The sequence below is a fragment of the Nomascus leucogenys genome, chromosome 22a (genome assembly GCF_006542625.1).
Source record: "Nomascus leucogenys isolate Asia chromosome 22a, Asia_NLE_v1, whole genome shotgun sequence".
Lineage (NCBI taxonomy): Eukaryota > Metazoa > Chordata > Mammalia > Primates > Hylobatidae > Nomascus > Nomascus leucogenys.
The window spans coordinates 50,307,669-50,317,781 of record NC_044402.1 but is presented as its reverse complement, the minus strand read 5'-3'; the positions used below and the strand labels follow the sequence as shown (position 1 = coordinate 50,317,781).

The 10,113-nt window shown below is 40.4% G+C and overlaps 1 pseudogene; it reads right to left on the bottom strand.

Moving 5' to 3' along the window:
* Positions 1-620, bottom strand: LOC100581186 (annotated as a pseudogene).
* Positions 621-10,113: the final 9,493 nt, after the last annotated feature.

Sequence of the window (10,113 nt, the reverse complement as noted above, 5' to 3'; positions counted from 1 at the left end):
TTATTTTTTCTTTTCAACATCCTGTTTTTCAGCTTCCTTGGCTCTTTTTGCCCATATGCCAAAGAGCCAAGCATTGGCACCGGCCATGCGGAGACTAGCGAAAGCTTTGAAATTCCTCTACTTCTCAGTGATGACTCGGGCTTTCTCCTTATAGATATTCCTGATGGGCATGACTGGTCCTGTCAGCTGGGTGGCTAATTTCTGTTCTTCAGCAGAACTGTCTCCCTTCTTGGGAGCCAAGGGCTTCCTGGGGAAGAGGATGAGTTTGGAGCAGTATTCCTTCAGACGCTGCACATTGGCCTGCAGGGACTCGGTGGACTTGTTCTGTCTCCTCGGATCCACAGAGATGCCACTGGTCCGGGCCACCTTCTTGTGAATGCCCGCCACCCTGAGCTCCAGGCTGAAGCCTCTTCCGACCCTGATACCGCACAGCGGGGCACAGCACGATGGGCCGGATGGGTCCCGACTCTGGGCGCGGGGCGATGCGGCGCCCTTAGGCTTGCCGGGCGTTGATTCTGCGGATCTTCTGGGCGGGTTGGCTGAACGACGTGGCCACGCTTCGCTGCCAGTCCTTGTGGAAGTGGGGGCTTCAAAGTCATGCCATTCTTGCTTAACGCCATGGCTGCCCACAGCCCTCCTACGCAGGAAACACTATAGATTTCCATAGCAGTGTTATATAGTAAGGTTTTATGGCGAGTTTTGTAGCATAGATCATATTACCTTAGGACTGATGGTAAAGTTTTAGTCTAAGGAAAGCTCTGAAAATTTGAAAATGTGTAACCACCCAATGAGTTCAGCTTGCCCACTGCCTAGACAGAACCATTTATCAAGACAGGGGCTTGCAGAGCCGGCTGTGTGGGAGACCCGTTTTATTATTACTCAAATCAGTCTCCCCAAGTGGATTGGAGTTTTTAAGGATAATTTGGTGGGTAGGGGACCAGTGAGTTGGGAAAGTTGATTGGTTGGGTGGGAGATGAAATCAGATGGAGTCGAAGCTGTCCTCTTGCTTTGGCTCAATTCCTGGATGGGGGCCACAAGACCAGATGAGCCAGTTTATCGTTATGGGTGGTGCCAGCTGATCCATAGAGTGCGGGGTCTGCAAAATATCTCAAGCACTGATCTTCGGTTTTACAATACTGATGTTATCCCGAGGAGCAATTTGGGGAGGTTTAGAATCTTGCAGCCTCCAGCTGCATGACTCCTAAACCATAATTTCTAATCTTGTGGCTAATTTGTTAGTCCTGCAAAAGCAGTCTAGTCCCCAGGCAGGAAGTGGGTTCGTTTTGGAAAGGGCTGCTTTTGTCTTTGTTCCAAAGCTAAACTATAAACTAAGTTCCTCTCAAAGTTAGGTCAGCCTACGACCAGGAATGAACAAGGACAGCTTGGAGGTTAGAAGCAAGATGGAATTGGTTAGGTTAGATCTCTTTCACTGTCTGTTATAATTTTGCGATGGTGTTTTCAAATGTTGATTTAAAGAAGACCATAAATTTGTGTTGCTTTCTCAGATTTTGAGAATAAGAACAAAAAGTATATGTTTTAATGGGAGATTCTTAAGAATTTCGCTACTGAAGTGGATTTCTCTGTCCATTAACAGTGTTAAATGTTTTGTATTTCCCAGGTGGAAAAACAAAATCTGCAAGCTTTGAATGATACTTGTTATTAGCTTTGGTAACAAAGCTGTTGTACTATTCCCATTTCAATGCTCAATAGCCACACGTGGCATGTCATACCTACCAGTTGGACAGCACAGATATAGAACATTTTCATCATTGTAAAAAGCCCTATTTGACAACACTAACTTAAGGTATTAATCTTTCAGAAGAGAAAGCTTCAGTCCAACCCAAAATTATACAATTTTACTTTTGAAAATATTGTTGAAACACGTTCAATTTTTTAAAATTTTGGAAAACTGAATAAAATCCATTTGTAAATGCCCAAATGGTACTGGAGGTGAAAAACTGAAGCCTTGCTATAGTTTTAGGTTTTTGGAGGGTTATGATCAACACAGAGAAAAGATTCAGCCACCCGTAGAGCTTCTTGAGGAAAATTTTCTAACAATAATTTTGAAAATTTGGAGTGAATTTGTTCTTGCCATTATTTATGGGTGCTTTTATGTGCTAGGCACATCAAAGTTCCAAAGTTCTGGAGAATGACAGGCACAACCAAATGGCTATCTTGGGAAGACCAAAGTCCTTTGCCATATATGAGAGTTTTGAGATGGCCAATATCTTTCTGTATGGTAGATTCTTGTTTTTGAATTTGCCCTCTGGGTTTTCAAAACACAGAGAAACTGTTTTTACAATACCTATAGTAGTTATCTAGGGCATTTTCTTTAGCCTCAAAGGTTCTATCGTTAGAATGGACTTCAATATTCATAACTGAGTTATTTCCTGTAATCATTAACATTTTCTCATGTTTTATTGTAGTGCTCATGTTATAATAGCATATAATAATATGTATGAACAACCTGAAAACATATGTATATGAACAACCTGAAGCCACATGTACTCTCAGTATACAGGTTAATCCTTAAACCTTCAACAAGGTGTCATGCTCAAACTGGAACTACATTTGTGCTTCACACAAAGACCTTTCCGTCAATGACTGACTACATATACAACCATGGTTTTGTAAGACTATAATACCATATTTTTACTGTACCTTTTCTGTGTTTAAGGACACAAATACTTATCTGTGTGTTCCACTACCCTACAGTATTCAATAGAGCAACATGCTGTAGTGGTTTTTAGCCTAGAAGCAATGGGCTACACCATATAACCTAGGTGTGGAGTAAGCTATACCATCTAGGTTTGTGTTAAATACTCTAAAATGTTCGCACAGTGATGAAATGGCCTAATGACTAATTTTTCAGATCATATCCCTGAGGTTGGTCTAGGCATGACTGTATTAGTCCAGTCATCTGAGTAGATGTTGGCAAAAGGATAGTTTTCATTACAGAAAATTAAGTTATGGCATATCCAGTAGAAAAGCATATCTTGAATTTGTTTTATTTTTAATTTTTAAAAAAGTTTTAGAGCAGTTTATAAGCAGTTTTAAAGTTTTTAAGATCACATTATAAGTTCATTTACCATATTCTACCACCATAACTTGATGTAAGCCTGAATGAACATAAGTGCAGCCTTACCATATACTAAGTTCAGGCTTACATCAAGTTACGGTGATAGTATACGGTCAGACGTTTTGCCCTGAAAGTCCTTATTTTAAAATATGTATAGTTAAACTGACAAAGCATGTGAGACAAAAGGAAAGGAGACAACCAGATGGATTCTAGTGAGTTTCAGCTGCCATCCTCTGACTTGCATGCAAGGCCAAAGATTTACTAATCCAACAAGTGCTTGCTACAGATTTAGGAGAAATAACATTGCTTTTTTATTTCATTTCCCCCCTAATAGTTCATTCCATTAATAGTGCTAGGAAGTTTTGACATAAGAATAGGAACACTTTTCTCGGTTTTTGAAGGGCCTTGTATAGTCATGCAAAGAAGAGCATTGTACAGTCATACCAAGTCTACAGTATGAGGGCGTAGCACAGATATAAGGTACTGGATTATATCTTTTTTTTTTTTTTTTTTTTTTTTTTTGAGATGGAGTTTCACTCTTGTTGCCCAGGCTGGAGTGCAAGGTCACAATCTCAGCTTACTGCAACCTCCACCTCCCGAGTTCAAGCAAACTCCTGCCTCAGCCTCCCGAGTAGTTGGGATTACAGGCATGCACCACCATGCCTGGCTAATTTTGTATTTTTAGTAGAGACGGGGTTGCTCCATCTTGGGTCAGGCTGGTCTCGAACTCCCGACCTCAGGTGATCCGCCTGCCTCAGCCTCCCAAGTGCTGGGATTACAGACCTGAGCCACCACGCCTGGCCGTCTCTATTTTTTAAAAATAGATTTGTGTGTAAATGTCTCAGTTATTTTAAAAACTTTGGTGCTATTTAATACTGTGGTTAACACTTTGGAAGAAAATGGCTAGGTTTGAGCCTGACCTTGTTGGTATAGGCTCACTCACACCTCCAGAATATGGGCTTTGATAAAAGAAAAACTTCAGCTGAATTAAATTTAAAGGAGTTTAATTGAGCAATTAACGGTTTGCGAATCGGGCAGCCCCCCAGAATCACAACAGATTCACAGAGACTCAGCGCAGCCACGTGGTGGAAGAAGATTTATAGACCAAAAAAAAAAGGGCCGGGCGCAGTGGCTCACGCCTGTAATCCCAGCACTTTGGGAGGCTGAGGCATGTGGATCACGAGGTCAGCAGTTCAAGACAAGCCTGACCAATATGGTGAAACCCCGTCTCTACTAAAAATACAAAAAAATTAGCTGGCTGTGGTAGCATGCTCCTGTAATCCCAGCTACTCAGGAGGCTGAGCCAGGAGAATCACTTGAACCCCGGAGGCAGAGGTTTCAGTGAGCTGAGATCGAGCCACTGCACTCCAGCCTGGGCAACAGAGCAAAACAGCAAAACTCCTTCTCAAAAAAAAAAAAAAAAAAAAAAAGGAATGACATATGGAAATTGGAAGTGAGGTACAGAATGGCTGGATTGGTTACAGCTCGGTTTTTGCCTTATTTGAATACAGTTTGAACACTCAGCAGTGTATGAATGGTTGAATTACAGCCATTGGGATTGGCCAAGACTCAGCTATTGTTGTAGGCACATATTCATAAATTAGGTTTTCAATCTTGTCTACCCATTAAGCTAGGTTGCAATTCCTCCACAAGGACCCAAATATAGAAGTATGGAGTCTTTCTCAGGCCATATTTAGTTCGCTTTAACACCATAATCCACAGATTATGGTGCAATGGATTCAGCTGATACTCAGGGGTGCTGACTCTAGTTTTCAATTAAGACAAGTGAAGAGAGACAGAACTCTTCCAGATAATGGATGTCTAGGTAATTCAGATAATCCCCCTGGTAAAGACAATAAAGCTGGATGATACATAAAAATAATTCTTAAAGCATTAAAAATATAAACTAGTAATCAATTTTACCTGCTGAGTTTCAGTAAAAGAAACAAACCCAAAGAAGTGAATCCAGCAGTTGGGACCACTTTTGCCCTGGCAACATTTGTAATCTGGACGTAGACGCCAAGAGACTTATCTATGTTTCTGATAGCCTCATAGGGTTAGAGGAACAAAAAGAAACCCAGGGCTGCCCAAAGTGGGGACATTGGTGATCATGCACTCCCACTTAGGCTGCTTTCTAGGAGTAAAGGGGGACTGTAAGTAAACCTGCTCACCCATAAACTGCAGCTTGGCTTACTATCATCTGGGTAGCCCATAAGACCCCAAACCTTGACACTGGTTTAAGGTGGGCTGTATTTCAGCCCATCTAGGTTTCTGAAGATGCAAAGGAAAATCCTCTCTGAAGGAATAAAACTTTAACCTAGACTTCACATTATTTCTAGAAATATTTTTTTTCAAATACAAAAACCAGCATACAAACATGTGCATACACATGAACAAACGAGTCTCCATGAAAATCGACAGAAACAATAGACACAAAAAAAGAAAAAAATGACAGATACCAGAAATAGAATCTACTAGACTTCAGATCTGGAAATTATCAGACAAGGGTGTAACAAAACAGCTTACTATATTCAAAGAAAAGCTAATCTAAAAAATTCAAGGAGCAAATTGAAAAATATAAAAACTGACAAAGTAGATTTAAAAATAAAAACCAAAATTTATTTGTAACTGAAATATATAGTAACCAAAATTAAAAACTTGAAGGTTAAATTAACAGCAAACTTGACCCAACTGAAAAGAGTATTAGTGAAGTGGAAAATTATTTAGAAGAAATTATTCAGAACAGTCTGGGCGTGGTGGCTCACGTCTGTAAACCCAGCACTTTGGGAGGCTGAGGCGGGTGGATCACGAGGTCAGGAGATCGAGACCATCCTGACTAACTCGGTGAAACCCTGTTTCTACTAAAAATACCAAAAATTAGCCAGGTGTGGTGGTAGGCGCCTGTAGTCCCAGATACTTGGGAGGCTGAGGCAGGAAAATGGTGTGAACCCAGAAGGCAGAGCTTGCAGTGAGCCGAGATCGCCCCACTGCACTCCAGCCTGGTGACAGAGCGAGAATCCGTCTCAAAAAAAAAAAAAAAAATTATTCAGAACAAAGTATGGAGATACAAAATAATGGTATTAATAGAAGAGAGGATAAGGAGATCTAATATATATTTAATTAGAATCTTTAATGGATGAAAGACAATAGAGCAGAGGCAATATTTGAATAAATAACAACTGAGATATATAAGACATGGAGAAATGCCACCTATATTCCCTCTCGAAGGATTCATTTGCCTTAGTTGTTTGGAGTGCTGCCAATGTTCTAGGGTTTATCTCAGCTGCAGAGAGTTGATTCTCCCAAAAGCACACCCTTCCTGGGATGATGCACCTTCAACAATTGATTGCAGTGGAGTAGAAAGATTTGTCGTTTTGGCACCACAGGAGTATAGGCCATATGTAATCCAGTGCTCCCTATGGTGTTGGTTGAGACTTTGGCAGGTCTGCATCTCAGCTTAACTCACTTTTCCAGTTTGACAGCCTCATTCACAGTGCTCAGACCATGGAAGTATTTTGTGTTAGGAAAAGGACAATTGACTGGGCATGGTGGCTCATGCCTGTAATCCCAGCACTTTGGGAGGCCGAGGTGGGAGGATCACTTGAGGTCAGGAGTTTGAGACCAGCCTGGCCAACATGGCTAAACCCCTTCTCTACTAAAAATACAAAAAATTAGCCAGGGGTAGTGACAGGCACCTGTAATCCCAGCTACTTGGGAGGCTGAGGCAGGATAGTCACTGGAACCTGGGAGGTGGAGGTTGTGGTGAGCTGAGATTGCACTGTTGCAATCCAGCCTGGGTGACAGAGCAAGCCTCCATCTCAAAAAAAAAAAAAAATTGTCAAAAAGTAAGAAGCATAGTAGGGGATCAGAACTATAAATAAATACTATCAGGGCTCAGGTCTAAGGGGGGAAATATTTTATTCTCTTTTATTTTTTGTACTTTAAGTTCTAGGGTACATGTGCACAATGTGCAGGTTTGTTACATATGTATACACGTGCCATGTTGGTGTCCTGCACTCATTAACTTGTCATTTACATTAGGTATTTCTCCTAATGCTATCCCTCCCTGCTAACCCACCCCACGACAGGCCCCGGGGTGTGATGTTCCCTGCCCTGTGTCTAAATGTTCTCATTGTTCAATTCCCCCCTATGAGTGAGAATATGCAGTGTTTGCTTTTCTGTCCTTGTTATGGTTTGCTGAGCATGATGGTTTCCAGCTTCACCCATGTCCCTACAAAGGACATGAACTCATCCTTTTTAATGGCTGCATAGAATTCCATGGTGTATATGTGCCACATTTTCCTAATCCAGTCTATCATTGATGGACATTTGGGTTGGTTCCAAGTCTTTGCTGTTGTGAATAGTGCCACAATAAACATACGTGTGCATGTGTCTTTATAGTAGCATGATTTATAATCCTTTGGGCATATACCCAGTAAAGGGATTGCTGAGTCAAATGGTATTTCTAGTTCTAGATCCTTAAGGAATCATCACACTGTCTTCCACAATGGCTGAACTAGTTTACACTCCCACCAACAGTGTAAAAGCATTCCTATTTCTCCACATCCTCTCCAGCACCTATCGTTTCCTGACTTTTTAATGATTGCCATTCTAACTGGTGTGAGATGGTATCTCATTGTGGTTTTGATTTGCCTTTGTCTGATGATCAGTGATGATGAGCATTTTTTCATGTGTTTGCTGGCTGCATAAATGTCTTCTTTTGAGAAGTGTCTGTTCATATCCTTTGCCCACTTTTTGATGGGGTTGTTTGATTTTTTCTTGTAAATTTATTTAAGTTCTTTGTAGATTCTGGATATTAGCCCTTTGTCAGATGGGTAGATCGCAAAAATTTTCTCCCATTCTGTAGGTTGCCTGTTCACTCTGATGGTGGTTTCTTTTGCTGTGCAGAAGCTCTTTAGTTTAATTAGATTCCATTTGTCAATTTTGGTTTTTGTTGCTGTTGCTTTTTGTGTTTTAGTCATGAAGTCCTTGTCCATGCGTATGTGCTGAATGTTATTGCCTAGGTTTTCTTCTAGGGTTTTTATGGTTTTAGGTCTAACATTTAAGTCTTTAATCTATCTTGAATTATTTTTTGTATAAGGTGTAAGGAAGGGATCCAGTTTCAGCTTTCTACATATTAGCCAGTTTTCTCAGCACCATTTATTAAATAGGGAATCCTTTCCCCATTTCCTGTTTTTGTCAGGTTTGTCAAACATCAAATGGTTGTAGATGTGTGGTATTATTTCTGAGGGCACTGTTCTGTTCCATTGGTCTATATCTCTGTTTTGATACCAGTACCATGATGTTTTGGTTACTGTAGCCTTGTAGTATAGTTTGAAGTCAGGTAGCGTGATGCCTCCAGCTTTGTTCTTTTTGCTTAGGATTGTCTTGGTAATGCAGGCCCTTTTTTGGTTCCATATGAACTTTAAAGTAGTCTTTTCCAATTCTGTGAAGAAAGTCATTGGTAGCTTGATGGGGATGGCATTGAATCTATAAATTACCTTGGGCAGTATGGCCATTTTCATGATATTGATTCTTCCTATTCATGAACATGGAATGTTCTTCCATTTGTTTGTGTCCTCTTTTATTTTGTTGAGCAGTGGTTTGTAGTTCTCCTTGAAGAGGTCCTTCACATCCGTTGTAAGCTGGATTCCTAGGTATTTGATTCTCTTTGTAGCAGTTGTGAATGGGAGTTCACTCATGATTTGGCTCTCTATCTGTTATTGGTGTATAAGAATGCTTGTGATTTTTGCACATTGATTTTGTATCCTGAGACTGAAGTTGCTTATCAGCTTAAGGAGATTTTGGATGGAGATAATGGGGTTTTCTAAATATACAATCATGTCATCTGCAAACAGGGACAATTTGACTTCCTCTTTTCCTAACTGAATACCCTTTATTTCTTTCTCTTGCCTGATTGCCCTGGCCGGAACTTCCAACACTATGTTGAATAGGAGTGGTGAGAGAGGGCATCCCTGTCTTGTGCCAGTTTTCAAAGGGAATGCTTCCAGTTTTTGCCCATTCAATATGATATTGGCTGTGGGTTTGTCATAAATAGCTCTTATTATTTTGAGATACGTCCCATCAGTACCTAGTTTATTGAGAGTTTTTAGCATGAAGGGCTGTTGGATTTTGTCAAAGGCCTTTTCTGCATCTATTGAGATAATCACGTGGTTTTTGGCTTTGGTTCTGTTTATGTAATGGATTACATTTATTGATTTGCGTATGTTGAACCAGCCTTGCATCCCAGGGATGAAGCCCACTTGATCTGGGTGGATAAGCTTTTCGATGTGCTGCTGGATTTGGTTTGCCTGTATTTTATTGAGGATTTTCACATTGATGTTCATCAGGGATATTGGTCTAAAATTCTCTTTTTTTGTCATGTCTCTGCCAGGCTTTGGTATCAGGATGATGCTGGTCTCATAAAATGAGTTAGGGATGAGTCCCTCTTTTTCTATTGTTTAGAATAGTTTCAGAAGAAATCGGACCAGCTCCTCTTTGTACCTCTGTTAGAATTCTGCTGTGAATCCGTGTGGTCCTGGACTTTTTTTGGTTGGTAGGCTATTAGTTATTGCCTCAATTTCAGAGCCTGTTATTGGTCTTTTCAGGGATTCAACTTCTTCCTAGTTTAGTCTTAGGAGGGTGTATGTGTCCAGGAATTTATCCATTTCTTCTAGATTTTCTAGTTTATTTGCATAGAGGTGTTTATAGTATTCTCTGATGGTAGTTTGTATTTCTGTGGGATCAGTGGTGATATCCCCTTTATCATTTTTCACTGCATCTGTTTGATTATTCTCTCTTTTCTTCTTTATTAGTCTTGCTAGCAGTCTATCAATTTTGTTTTCTTTTCAAAAAACCAGCTCCTGGATTCATTGATTTTCTGAAGGGTTTTTTGTGTTTCTATCTCCTTCCGTTCTGCTCTGATCTTAGTTATTTCTTGCCTTCTGCTAGCTTTTGCATTTGTTTGCTCTTGCTTCTCTAGTTCTTTTAGTTGTGATGTTAGGGTGTCAATTTTAGATCTTTCCTGCTTTCTC